Source organism: Hippocampus zosterae, chromosome 14 (assembly GCF_025434085.1).
Source record: "Hippocampus zosterae strain Florida chromosome 14, ASM2543408v3, whole genome shotgun sequence".
Taxonomy (NCBI): domain Eukaryota; kingdom Metazoa; phylum Chordata; class Actinopteri; order Syngnathiformes; family Syngnathidae; genus Hippocampus; species Hippocampus zosterae.
In genome coordinates, this window is record NC_067464.1 from 20,391,790 (window position 1) to 20,406,833 (window position 15,044).

The window sequence follows — 15,044 nt, forward strand, 5'->3', positions numbered from 1 at the left end:
AACCCCCTAAGCCAAGTAATCACCAAGACAGGCTATGGATACCGCCTCAGAAATGGAGCTACAATCAATCACCTCCTCTACATGGATGACATAAAGCTGTATGCTAAGAGCGAAAGGGACATAGACTCCCTGATCCACACAACCAGGATCTACAGCAGCGACATTGGGATCTCATTTGGGCTTGTGAAATGATAGTCGGATGGTGACTAAGAGAGGAAAGGTAGTCCGCACTGAAGGGGTCTCAGTCCCTGAAGGAACAATAGCAGACATTGAGGACTGCTACAAGTACCTCGTTATACCACAAGCCAATGGCAACCTCGAACTGGCAACAAGGAACGCGGCTACGACCAAATACCTCCAGCGAGTGAGGCAAGTCCTAAGAAGACAGCTCAATGGCAAGAATAAGACCCGGGCAATAAACAGCTATGCCATGCCAGTGATCAGATACCCTGCAGGAATAATAAGGTGGCCAAAGGAAGAGATTCAGACCACGGACGTTAAGACCCGAAAGCTCCTAACCATGCATGGAGGGTTCCATCCCAAATCCAGCACCCTGAGACTGTACGCAAGCCGAAAGGAAGGAGGCCGGGGACTAGTGAGTGTGAGAGCCACTGTCCAGGATGAAACATCCAAGCTCTATGAATACATCAAGGAGAAGGCTCCAACGGATGACGTACTCAGAGAATGTCTCAGACAATGGGGAACAGAGGATGAGGTGCTGGAAGAGGGACCATCATGGGAGGACAAGCCACTACACGGGATGTACCACCGGTCCATAACTGAAGTGGCTGATTTCAAGAAGTCCTATCAGTAGCTGGAGAGGGCTGGCCTGAAGGACAGCACAGAGGCACTCATCCTGGCTGCTCAGGAGCAGAGCCATTGAGGCCCAGATATACCACACCAGACAAGACCCAAGGTGTAGGTTGTGCAAAGAGGCACCTGAGACAATCCAACACATAACTGCAGGGTGTAAGATGCTGGCAGGGAAAGCCTACATGGAACGCCATAACCAGGTGGCTGGCATAGTCTACCGAAACATCTGTGCAGAGTATGGACTGGAAACCCCAAGGTCAAAATGGAAAACACCTCAGAAGGTGGTGGAGAATGACAGAGCGAAGATCCTGTGGGACTTCCAGATCCAGACTGACAAGATGGTAATGGCAAACCAACCAGATGTCGTGATCATAAATAAAGGGCAGAGGAAAGCCGTTGTAGTGGATGTAGCGGTGCCAAGTGATGGAAACATCAGAAAGAAGGAACACGAGAAACTCGAGAAATACCAAGGGCTCAGAGAGGAGCTGGAGAGAGCCTGGAAGGTAAAGGTGACAGTCGAGCCTGTGGTGGTCAGAGCACTCGGGGCACCCCCCAACTCGATGAGTGGTTGCAACAGATCCCGGGAACAACATCGGACATTTCAATCAAGAAATGTGCAGTGCTGGGAACAGCAAGGATACTGCGCAGAACCCTCAAGCTTCCTGGCCTCTGGTAGAGGACCCGAGCTGAATGAGGGACGGACACCACCCGAGGGGTGAGATGAGGATTTTTTTATTTTATATAAATTCCTCGTCTATATATATACATATATATATATGTTGATGTTGATAAACCATTAATGTTTTACTTTATGACCGAGCTGTTCTTCCTCCCCAATTATACAGGGTCTTTGTGTATTTACAAATATATATATTTAAATGAAGATGCTAGCCAGTTATTTCTGGTTGTTTTCGTTTGATCTTGTCTACTGTCTTGTCTGTCTGATGGCAATTGACTTTTCACTTTTTTATTAACTTTTTGCTCACAGGGTTATTTTAACTTGTATTCATATCAAATTGATTAACTTCAATATGTTTTTTTACTAGAGCTTTACAGACTATGCCCACGCATAAAGAAGAAGAAAAGCCTTTATTTGACTCACAATGGAGAAATTTGCAATTTACAGCAGCAAAAATTATGAAAAAGAGAAAAAAGAAAAACAAAACCATGCACAAAAAAAAGTGAAAAAACAATTTAAAAAATGTACTGTACACAATACAGAGTGAAATATAAGCATCTGCAAAGTGGCTGTGCGATTTAAAATGGGTGAGTAGGGCCTGACGGCAGTCGGCAGGAACGAGCGGTGGTACCTCTCCCTCTTTTCTGTGCGGGTGCATCAGTCTCTGCTTGAAGGATCTGCCAAGTGCTGTCAGGGTGGCCTGGAGGGTGTACGGAGGGTCGGTCCATCATAGCTGTTAGCTTAGCCAGCATCTTCCTGTTGCCCACCTCCTCCAGAGTGTCCAGGGAGCAGCCCAGGACAGAGCTGGCCCTCCTGTCTGTCGGTCCAGTCTCTCCCTGTCCCAGGTTGAGATCCTGTGTGACCAGCAGACTATGCCCATAGTGAATGGCTGAGGCCACCACAGAGTCATAGAAGACTTTAAGGATTGACCCCTGAACTCCAAAAGACCTCAGCGTTCAGTAATGAGTATACACTTAGCTCCCATTGCTCTGCTCACCTTTTGTGTTGACAGACAAAAGAAGAGCAATTTGGGAACCCATTTCGGATTAGCAGCACGTACAGATGGCGTGCGTTTACGATCTGCCACTTGGGGACACAGTCATGCCTATTACCGGAGAAGAAAATACATCCTCGTTTGGGATAGAAAATACTGTACATATGCTAATGTTAGCTGGTTATTTGCATTATAGTCGACCCACCATTTAGTTGTTACATGTGTCACTGTTGGCCATTGACGTATTTTATTGTTTCATTTACCCTCTTATGGCAGTAAAGTTCAGCGCGCTGTCAGCTAGAAGTGGGAGGGCGTACCAAGATCACGCCACTCTGTTAACGTTTACAGGCCATGCCAGCTGCTTTGCACAATATCTTCAGGTTGTAAGTGTTGCACTGAGGCGACTCTTTATTTAGTTGGACAAAATTAAGCCACAGTTGTGATCGCGACAGGTCCACCAACGAGACGCTCGCATGCGCACTTCAGCTTTGGTCTCGGCTTGCCGACTTGGCTATTAAGGCACCGTAAAAATAGGTAACCGGAAATTTAAAATGCGTACGATTCCTGGGGAATCGTAATTGATACTCTCGATGGCCAAATAGACATGACTGACTCAATTGCCTCATGCATCACTAGTCAAACGGGAGGGGAGGTTTTTATAAACACCCGCCAAAAATTATTTTAACATGCATTTGTGGGGTTAGCGAGTGTCAAATTAAAACCATAGTTAAAACTGTGCACATCACTGCTAATATTTGAGAACAAAGAAACCAGGGGCGTGTGGCACGGTACTGACTGGTTAGCACATCCGCCCCACAGCGCTGAGGTTTTGGGTTTGATTCCGGCTGTGTGGAGTATGCATGTTCCCCCTGTGCCTGTTTGGGTTTTCTCCAGATAGTCCGGTTTCCTCCCACAGTCCAAAAATATGAGTGAATGCTCTAAATCAGGGGTCCCCAACCGTCGGTCCGCGGACTCATTTGGTGCCGGGCCGCACAGAAAGAATAAATAACTTAGATTCCTTCCGTTTTATTCATTTCGGTCTCTGAAAGATGTTTTATTTTGAAAAGTTACCGGATTCTCTGTTATGTCAGTCAACAGTATGTCACTCTTGACGCAGGTGAATGCACGCTTCTGGGCCACGTGATTACCGCATAATAAACAAAGGCCATTGAAAAGTTTTTTCGGGAAGGGGAAAAGGCCCAGCAAGGAGACAGAAGAGGAGCCTACGACTTTCAAGAAAGAGAAGGCTACATTTAATTGACAGTATCAGGAGTCCTATTTCAAATCCTGCTTTATCTCAACGGGACATTCACATGCACCAAGCCTACTCTGCATAATGTGTGACGATCGTGAAATGTATTTTTCATGCACCTTTTATTTGCAGCATATCTTATTTTGAAGGCATGTTTAAACATTACCATGGCGACCAGAGAATTTTGCGGCCAGATAGGACGTTCCTCATGTCATGATTCGTGTTTATTATTATGTTTCGAAAATACCACACTTTTCATGCAGGTCATATTATATTGTTATCTCTATCCGGCCTTAAAGGCTGGTCCCTGAAAACATGAAACCGGTCCGTGGGACAAAAAAAGGTTGGGGACCTATGCTCTAAATCAGGGGTGCCCAAACTTTTTGGACCAAAGATCTACTTTTTGATCAACTAACCTCCCGGGATCTACCCTTACTGGCGCACGCACACATGCACGCCATGATCAGAAACGGCCTGAAACTGAGGCATGAGATGCACTTTTGCAGCCTGTTAACTATCGTAGCTCACACGTACCGTTTTAAAGTGCTTCCCTGGGACCTCCTAGATGCCTATTCTTTGCCCGTGCCCTCGGTGAATTGTACACGAAGCAAACTCTGAGAATAATGACGATAAAAGATGGAGCGCAACAGCTCTGATTACAAGCTGCAATTGCAGACTGCTGAGCGTTAACAACTTCCGGTGACGTAATCACGTGCCGCCGTAAATTCAAGATTTACCTGCTTTATTTTATTTTTATTTTATTTTATTTTATTTTTGTGAAAATGAGACTGATTGGATGATTTGGGTGCAGTGTACATTAACACAAAAAATATATATTTATAACATGTACAAAGACACACAAATGTTTTTTTTCTTCTCCTTGACACTCCTCAGATCTACTTGGGACCTGTCTAAGATCTACCGGTAGATCAGGATCTACCTAATGGGCACTCCTGCTCTAAATTGTCCCTAGGTGTGATTATGAGCGCGAATGGCTGTTGATCTATGTGTCTACGTGCCCTGCGATTGGCTGGTAACCAGTGCAGGGTGTACCCCGTCTACTACCTAAAGTCAGCTGAGATAGACTCCAGCACACCCCCGACCCTCGAGAGGATAAGCGCCTTGGATAACGGATGGATGGCTGGAAACCAGGTTCAACTTCATGGAATGGACATGGTCATGGAATTAAGTTATTGGAAAAAAAAGATAGGGACAGCTCAAGAGTCAAAATGTATGGCAATGTACGCCTTCCTCTAAGAAAACCTCCAGAATGCTGTTTGAAGGCGCAGATGCATTCCGTGAAAACAATCAACCATTACTGTACATATTATAAATGAAATATTGTTCCATAACCAAATCACCAAGTCACCTGACATCAACTTGATAGAGACTTTCTTTTCACTTAATGCAGAGAAAACCAAAGGCAGCAAAGCTCACAAATGAGACGTGGCTGCAGTTAAGGTCTGACAAAGCATCTCAAGACAGGAAAGTAGGCCGACAATTTGATGTTCTACTCAAATAAATACTCTTGAGCCCCTTAAAATGGAGGTACTCAACAAAACAACTCTAAATCGTAATATCTTTAAGTCGGCAGTTTTATTGGTTATTGTATTTGCAGCTGCACGAACCATTAATACCTCTCAGCTTATCACTTGCCAGCTCACACCCATGTCAAGCAGCCATCCATTTGCTACTTGGAAGTATCCCTCACTTGCTGGCTGATAGCACTAGCTGAATTTTATGGCTGTAACACAATCCAAAAAAGCTCGTACATGTGAGGTAAAAAAGATGGAAAAAGTTAAGGAACACTCTTTGAACACCTGCTTAGAACATCCCATAGATGAACAGGGCAACTGAGAACAGGTAGGTGCCATGAGTGGGTATAAAAGAATTCAATTCTTCAGTCATTCACAATCGAACAGAACTTTTTTCTGTCACCTAAGGGGCTGCATATTCGCCGTGCCCATGATAGAAAAGCAATCTACGTAATGACAAGGTGAAAGAGTATCTAGAGTAAAAGCATAAAACTAAAAATACTTTCAAAAATCAGTATAGGAGGAAAAAAAATCATGTATGGGTGTCAATCGTCTACCTCGATGACACTGTCCACGGCCCTTTATGACTTGCAGACTGGGGAATTTATTTCTAATCAGCAAAAATAAGGAAACCAGTGGCAGGACCGCCTTCCAGCCCATCTGTACGGCAATTTTCATGATGAAATTCTGATAATTTACAGCGTAGGAAGGAAAACCCGTAAAACGGGACGCATGCACTGTCACATAACAAGCGTCACGCAGGGTGGGATGCAAGACGACTTCGGTCGAGTGACTTGGTCGGACTCTTTTTGTGCACAGCGCTGAAAGAGGGGCTTCACTTATCAAAGAGTCGAAATTTGTGCAGGCGACTGAAATTCAGATTGCGTACAAAAAAAAAATCTGTACGCTCAACAATAAGAAATGTATGTTGATGGTTCCCAACTGTTAGAAACTGCCACACTTGTGCACATCTAGCCTAATTTGCATTAAAAATGTCTCCTATTGACCATATATACTTGCAACAATCCCTTTAAGAAATCCAAAATCTTGACGAAGAGGGCGGAGAGTCTTCGAGACCAACTGCGATCATTACTATAATGCACTTTATTTTGGAGTCAGCCAATCCTCCATTCAGCATCTCCAGTTGGTCCAGAATGCTGCTGCTCGCCTCTTGACTGGTACTCATATGAGGGAGCACATAACTCCTACTCTGGCATCCCTTCACTAGCTCCGTGTACATTTTAGAGTTCTTTTTAAGATCCTATTTTTTTTTTTCACATCTTGAAATGGTCTCGCTCCACCTGACCTCTCTGAGCTCCTCCACCTCTACACACCTGCACGGTGCCTCAGGTCTGCAGACCAGACACGATTAGAAGTACCAAGCACTAAGCGGAGGCTGAGAAGGTATCGAGCTTTTTCCGTTGCTGGTCCCTCTCTTTGGAATGGCCTCCTACTGAACATTCGACAAGCCCCCTCACTGCCCAACCTTTAAAACCTGTCTCAAAACTCACCTCTTTTCTTTGGCTTTTGACTCAGACTTGATTTTTAGTTTGACTGTTTTTGTTATGAATTTATTATTTTAGTGTTGTTTGTTGTATGTATGATATTTGCTCCATGCACAGCACTTTGTTTACATCGGTGGTTGGTTTAAAGTGCTCTATAAATACCGTTGGGTTGTGTTGAATTGAGCTTTTCGGAGAACTTCTCAGAACTTTTTGGAAAAATAAATCCAATTGTGTTACCAATAAACGAAAAATGATACAGTTTCACATCCGTTTATTACACCCCAAATAATAAATAAATGTGTGTCACGGCCCATGGAAGAGAGTTACAGTATCTATGATTACCTGGAGGCAGACGAGCAAGTTATTTGGATCCCCATAAGGCAAGCTGAGGACATGTGACATCACAACTGTATACCTGCAGCCAGCCCGCTTCAGCTTCTTATTGAAAGCGCACATCCACAGAGCTTTTCTGTAGAACGAATCAATTGTGCGTTCATTGCAGATTATTTATGTATGTGTCAATTCAATGTTTGGGAAACACTTGTTTCCTTTCGGCGTGTTGGTGATGTCTGTCCAGGCATTGTAGTGTATGTATCAGCAATTTCAATGTCTACCACAAGGTATGCATGGTGAGAGCTGTGCGGAAATGTACTCCCATCCTCACGAATAAGTCCAAACGCTTGATAAACGAGGCCTCAGGATTGTACCAAGGTGACCAAGAAGCTGCAGATGAACAAACACCTCTGCAGTGCGGTTGAGAGCTCTGAGATAGGAAACTCAAATTTTCCGGTTCTAAAACAGCAGATTTGAATCCGTTTAATAAACTTGCAATGTCTTGACCTGGAGTTTAAGCGCATGCACCACAATCATGAAAAGACAGTATCAATGGATCCCCGATTGGGCGGGTGACTATGGCAATGGGGAAGAGGAAGGCTGCGTTTTTCAGCCCACGAGAGCTGGAAATTTTTAAGATATCCTTTATTTGTCCCACAATGGGGAAATTTAATGCGCTCATACAGCGAGTTTGAACACGTTTTTAGGAAGTCACCGCTGAAGAGAGGGAATCAGCATGGGAGAACGTTGCTGCTCAGCTCAATGCATAACTTTCAATGTAGTCCTTTGCAATCACAATAAAATAGCCGGGGAAAACGGCTGCTTATTTATTTTGGGGACTTTTTATTTTTTGAACCCAACCATTTGAACTGGTTGGGTTCAGTACCTCCAACAAGGTTAAGAACCACTACTGTAAATAAACCATGTAGCAAAAGTGAACGTTGTGAGCACTGTCCGGGTGCATTGTACCTTCTCCATACAAAATGGAAGAAAGTCAGGACTGCCGAAGACACACTGTCTCTGCTGATTCCACGATGAGCCCACAGGCTCAAATAGCGGCTGCTAGCAGCACATAAACCAGCTTGGCCTGGCAGGAATTTTCCCGGTGCTTGAGATTGGTCATTATAGGCCTGATGTTAGCTATTCTGCATTTATCAATGGCGTTTCATTTGAATTCAGGCTTTTACTCTGAAGGTATAAACATATCAGTCTTCCTGCTGCTGGCTTTATAATTCTCTCTCTCTCTCTCTCTCTCTCTCTCTCTCTCTCTCTCTCTCTCTCTCTCTCTCTCTCTCTCTCTCTCTCTCTCTCTCTTCTCTCTCTCTCTCTCTCTCTCTTTCGCCCCACTGTCATCCAGTACTGTGCGGATGCCTTGCAAAATGTGGAGCAGCCTCTATGAGGGATGAGCTGGCGGGCAACTGATGAGAAGACCACATAAGCGAAAATAAATCAGAGAGAAAATAATTTTGTGAACATAGTTGTTTCCACGGAGGTGCAAGGAGACCAACACAGACAGAGGATCGATTGCATTCTCAGACTGTGCAAGTGTTTGAGGGTGGGTGTGTGGGTGTGTGCGTGTGTGTGTGCGTGTGTGTGTGTGCATGTGTGCGTGCGCGCGTACGAGCCTCGGACTTCCAATCTGTGATGTAAAGGTGGATTTTGCCATGCGGAGGAGCAGGTAACAAGGTAAGATTGGTGACACTCTTTTTGAACTGCTTTTAATTCTTTGAATGCTTTTTTAGGATTTGTTTTAATATTCAAGCCAGGATAAAGCACAATTCTGTCCAGCATGACTCACTATCAACTGTTAACTCACCAGGAAAAAAGGTCAACATTTGGTTTCATCAGCAATACGAATGGATGTCGTCTTTCTCTGGCTAACGGGTGTCCGAAAGTAATTTACAGCATAATAAATGTATTAATATTTAAAAACAGCCTATATGAGGTCCTCGTGGCTTCTGCGCTGATGAAAGGAGACAACATGCTCTACCTCAGTTGGGAAAATTTTGTGGGAAGGCGAATGCGGCACATTCAACTGTGAGATTTTTTTTTTTTGTCTGTGTGTGAGAAGAGTTATTTTTCAGGCATCTGTGGGTGAAAAGGTAATCAATCAAGTGGTGTGAAATGAGGAGAAGAAGGTGTAAAATGTGGGTGGAGGAGGGGGGGGGCAGGGTTGGATGAAGTGAGATGGATGCGAGGAGAGTCTCCAATGATTGTTGGAGGTAATGACATGACGACAGCGAGAATCCTCCCGAAGGTGCATGGCCAGGATGACATATGAAGTGGTGTGAGTCAAAGTGGCCCTGCAGCAAAGTAGCACTCTGCTTTTTTTGTCGCCCCCCTGAGTGCGCCAGGATCTAAAAGCTAGATCCTTTTTTTTTTTTTAAACATACCTCAATGCTGACTTTAAGTAGGAGAAATGAATGAATTATAAATGAGTTATGTCCCAGCTGAGGGACTCGGCTTCTGTCTCCTGTCTCACTTCCCGCGCTTCAATTGGAAGTGGTGTGGTGAGGTAATCGTGTGCAAATTAAGTTGGATTATTCTATTCTCAAGAAGGCCGAGTCAGTTTTATGGGAGAAATAACATGGATGCTCAAAACCAGTTTTTGAAAATTGATGTTATAACCCTGAGCAAACATTTTAGTTTTTCTTCGTGGGATTTAAATGCAGCATTTATCTACTTTTTGGAGGGGTAGGGGTGGGGGGGCAATGTATGCAGGTGCAGGGACTTTGTGGTACGTCACGGCTTTGACAACCCTGCCGTTTCTAAACGAGAGGGATGCTAATGGAGGAGAGTGAGGATGCAGGCATTACCGCTGCAAGATAGAGCGAGGGAGTGCATCCGTGAGAGCTTGTGTGAGACGTTTCCATGGCAACCTGACAGGGGTGTGTTTGGTCCCTGGAGATGGTACGAAACCAGAGGGGCTAGAAGGAGAGATGGAAGGAGAAGAGAAAACTCTCTCTCATTAAGGGGGGATGGGAAGGAGATGATGGAGGGAAGAAGGGAAGGTAGCAGCATTTCCCTCATCCTATTGTTTGTTTTTTCCTCTTCCCGCTGCGCTTGCCTCGCTGGTTTCCTCAACCTTCACAAGCAACCTTTTTTTTTCTTTTTCTATTCCCAGCAACTTGTAGGGCTCGCCGCGGTTATATTTCTGTCACGGGAGGCTGTTCCCGCCATCAGCAGACGTGCGTTAGAACCGCTTGCATGACATCGGGGCCCTATGATCCTTCAGTTGTGCTTAAATAGATTCTTTGCCTCATTTGTATATGTTCGATACAAGCTGTATCCCAAAAAAAAGATACTTTATGACTACACTGATGAGCTACCGCACCTGCCAAGACAGCAGTTTTTCTGGTCTCAGATGGTGCGAATGTTGCAAAAAAAAAAAAAAAAAGAAAGAAAGAAAAGGAAATCAATTCCACTGTTTATAGCAAGGGGCCTCTCCTATTATTCATTGTTGATTCATTTTCCAAGAATTATAGCCGAAATTCAAAGGACCACCAAGGCTTTCTGTAATTTAGCAATGCACCATCTACTGTTCCTATGAACATCCAGTATGTAGAGTATGTGCAGTACTTGTGCTAGTTAGTGCTTACTGGCAGTGAAAAAAAAAATCCCCCCCCCCCCCAAAAAAAACTTTTACTTTTGCAAGATTGTCAGAAACCGGCAGGAAGCAACACGTGTGATTACATCATATTTTATCTCATTTCTCTATTTTATGATTGATTTAATGTCCGAATTTATTTTGGAGGGGATTTTCTACCTTTGCTTTCTCATCTGGTGTAAATGAAGATTACACAACAGAGATTTATTTGAAATGCAACTTGATTGGAGGAATGGGTAACGTCAGATTTTGCTGACCATTCTGTCTTCTTCTGTGCCTTGTTAATTGATGAGAGTAGTATTGAGTTGCTCTGTAAAAATACTCACTTGATAAGTAAATGCAATTGTAACTTTAGTTTCAGGATTTTCCCTTGAACCACACCGAGACTGTCAAAACAATAATTCCATTCTCCCACCCTCTAAGAACTTATTAAATGCATTTCAAAACTATTTCATTACATAATAAATTCACAAATTCCATCCATCCATATTTTTTCTGGACAGCTTATCATCACGGGAACGGTAGATCGCGGCTGAATGCACACTAAAAATGATCACCTGTCAATAACATGGTTGATATTGTGATACTATGAGAGCATTGATCCAGCGTCTGCTGCGTCAACGTCAGCTATTTGACCAACTACAACACTGGTCTCAAACTCAAGGCCCGGGGGCCAGATCTGGCCCGTCACATCATTTTATGTGGCCCTCGAAAGCAAAACACGTGTCAACTTGCATGATCCTTGCTAAAATCTCTCCCGAAATGTCAAATTGTCATGTATAATAAACGCTGATATATATATATATAGCAAGTAAAAGTGACGATGAAACGTTTTTATGGTTTCACTGTCATAACAGCCCTCTGAGGGAAGACGCACCTCCAAAGTGGCCCGTGACAAAAATAAGTTTGACACCCCTGCACGACACCATGAATGGCCCACAAAACAATATTGAGAAAATTGTTGTATTTGGAGTGCCAAAGTTTTGCATTAATGCACCCTTTTGACACCATCCCGCCGAGTTTTGAAAGGATGAGGCAAGTCAACAATAACAATCGAGAGTGAACATCCACATGGAATGCCAGTAATTGTCTCGAGACGTGAGCGCCTGACTGATGAAGGTAGTCGAAATCAATGCTCACCGAACGAAAGGGTGCACAATGCAAAGACAGGAAAAGCATGATTGATCGAACCAAAATGTAACCCTGCAAAACAAAACATAAACAGACAATCAAAAGTCCAGACATGTGTGCTTTACTAGCATTTCTTTTGTTTTTATCTGGAGTTTGAGAAAATCCTTGCAAGCCTGTGAGCAAGGACCGTGAAAACCCTAATTTGTATTGATCACGCTATTTTCTTGGGGGGGAAAAAAACAGGCCTCCACTTTGAGAGCCACATTGACAATGATGTCAAAACTATGGTTAACTGAGAGAAAAAATGTGAATCCCGACATATCTACGGAAAAGATCCGTTCAAAATATACCTACGGTACACCACAACATGGAGCCAAGAGAGCTGGCGGTGGTAGAAAGACATCATAAAGTGGAGGGAAAAGGGCTGTCTGAAATGGGATGGCTTATTGGGAGATTTTAAAAGCTTTCTGGGAGCATTCTCAAAATAGACCCCAAATCAAGGTTGGCCTGAATGGTCGTGGCCATATTATGGCTTTCAGACAAAGACAGTACAATGTAACGAATATACACAACAATCCTAAACGTGATTCTAATAATCAATATTATTATTCATCCATCAATCCATCCATTTTCTGATCCACTTTATCCTCACAAGAGTCGCGGGTGGTGCTGGAGCCTATGCGAGCCAATCGCAGGCTACACAGAGAGACAAACAACTATCAGCGCTCACACTGACACCTAGGGACGATTTGGAGTTTTATCGATCAACCTGCCATGCATATTTTTGGAATGAACATTTATTGACATATTAAAGATTACCGTATATTAAACATACAGTACATATATTATATTAAACGCATATCAAACATCTTCAAAACATAACTGTATCCTTAAAAATACACTAAACGGCTCATTATTTTTCAGGTCAACAATTCTGATGATTGATGACTGTAAGACACTGTAAAACAATGAATATTTGACTGCACAGCAAAACACAGGAGTTGTTACACAGAGGAGGCCAACACTCTTCGGGTAGCCTGTGTTGATACGAAATTTGCCTGTTGGGCTGAAGTTAGGTCTTCAGTGTTTATTTCCCCGAAGGTGCTGGATCCATGACTTGATAACAGAAATTGGTGGTCATTGATATATTTAGCAATGTTCCATGGAGCTATTGTTCTTGATTCTATTCTATTACGTGAAAGACATTCATTGTCTGGATTAAATATAGACTACAATCGAATAAAAATCAATTAATACATTTTGCATAAAGGGTCCACATGAAAAACCGTAACACTTGGCCACACCTACTTGCTAAACTCAACTGTTTTTCATATTAAAGCATTTATTTAAAGCACTAAATTGTCTTGTTTCAATAAGATGTTACTTGTATTTTGGTGCACGGTATCTTGTTCGAAATGGGAATTAAAATTGTTAAACAAAATTAAGAGCAATCATTAAAATGACATGTACACTATACACATTCACAGGGCATTACATCAAAATTCACAAAAATCACATTTACAATGTGCATCATTTTATTTCATTTTCTTGTTTGCTGATATTTTGTGCACCAACCACCAACTCGTTTTAATTGAGATTCCCAAATTGATCCATAGATCAGCGGGAAGTATCATATACCGGAATTGAAAGCGCGGATATCTCGATCTGATCACTTGAGCGGAAATCGGGAACAATCGCGTGATTTTCAGCTGATCCGGTATCGGATGAAAAATATTGTTTTTGTATTATTTTATGAACATTGAAAAGTCACTAAGATACAAAATAATCCAAATGTGCTAATATATTGCCAAAATGAAGAGATGTAGCTTATTTTTATATTTCGCAATGTTAATTTTTTTTCTTCTATTTTTAGTTAGTCTGGCAGGCAAGTCACCCCCAGACACATCTACTCCGCTGTGCACATCTCTCCTGCAGGCAGAAACAGAGCGGTAGGTTTGTCTTTATAGCTTGTTTGGATGGAGAGGCAAGCCGAAAGATGCTCCTAAATAAGTCTGCCTTGCCTGATGTAGTATAAAGAAGCCTTCTCGCTAAAGGGCATCATCCAAGGGTTGAGAGAGCTGAGAGAGTACGACAGACAGGTAGCGATTGTGACACATCCGAATGACATAACTTCAAATTAGAAGTTTAAAGAGTGGATGTTATTTGGTGGAAAGTAAATTTGTTGAACAATGTGAAAACATGTGGTCATCAATATGAATAGTTCATTCATTCATTCATTCATCTTCCGAGCCGCTTGCTGCTTCAAAATAAGAGAAGTCACGCATGTAGAAAAAGACTGCGCAGCTGCGTGCACATGTCATTTTAGCCAGCACAAGCCGATAAATAACAATGCAAATATATTCTTTACCATTCGATCAATCAAATTCATCAAACAGAGGAATCCCTCATTCCATCGACATGCTTATTTGGGCGATTACACCAAATTGGTGCCATTTGTGTCCCCAGACAATGACATGAAAATAAATTTTTATAAAGCGTCCCGCGCATTGATATGCATTGTGTTTAAAGTGGCGGCCCTGTGGTCCAGTGCTTAGCGCGTCGACCTCACAGTGCAGAGGTCATGGGTCGATCCTGGCGCTGGCCTCCCTGTGTGGAGTTTGCATATTCTCCCCAGGCCTGCGTGGGTTTTCTCCGGGTACTCCGGTTTCCACATGCATGGCAGGCTGATTGAACACTCAAAATTTGTCCCTAGGTGTGAGTGTGAGCGCAGATGTTTTTTCATCTCTGTGTGCCCTGCGATTGGTTGGCAACCGGTTCAGGGTGTCCCCCGCCGACTGTCCGAAGACAGTTGGGAAAGGCTGCAGGACCCCCCGCACCCCGCGACCCTTGTGAGGTTAAGCGGATCGGAAAATGACTGAATGAATGAATGTGTTTAAAGTTAACATGGAATTAGCCATAGCACCTGGGTATGACGTTAAACTGCATCCAACTGGTCCTCCAGGTTGGAGGTTGGGCGTGAGGTTAACAACCTCACCCTGTAAAAACAAAAACCTGTAACAGAAACGACGAGAGGAAGCCATTCCGGTAAACCACAGCGAAGAAGAGACGGCACATCCTTGGATGTATCTATGACGGGACCGGGTGAAATCCAGCAGGAAGCCCGACCCCTGATGATCCCGATCTTTGGAACCAAAACCAACACCAGAGTAGGCACCTGGAATGTGCGCACAATGT

At 43.3% G+C, this 15,044-nt stretch overlaps 2 protein-coding genes across 4 annotated transcripts in view; both read left to right on the forward strand.

Moving 5' to 3' along the window:
• Positions 1 to 8,460: 8,460 nt before the first annotated feature.
• The window catches only part of lingo2b (leucine rich repeat and Ig domain containing 2b), a 62,373-nt gene continuing 55,789 nt past the window's right edge, over positions 8,461 to 15,044 (forward strand). Inside the window, exon 1 of one of the 3 annotated variants that reach the window (XM_052085750.1) lies at positions 8,461 to 8,797. The gene's annotated coding sequence lies outside the window, so the exon portion shown is untranslated. Of the gene's footprint in view, positions 8,798 to 9,828; positions 10,123 to 13,720; positions 13,799 to 15,044 lie in introns of those variants that run through there. The other 2 variants (XM_052085751.1, XM_052085749.1) reach the window with 2 other exon arrangements.
• The window catches only part of c9orf72 (C9orf72-SMCR8 complex subunit), a 95,990-nt gene continuing 94,666 nt past the window's right edge, over positions 13,721 to 15,044 (forward strand). Inside the window, exon 1 of the mRNA XM_052085785.1 lies at positions 13,721 to 13,798. The gene's annotated coding sequence lies outside the window, so the exon portion shown is untranslated. The remainder of the gene's footprint in view (positions 13,799 to 15,044) is intronic.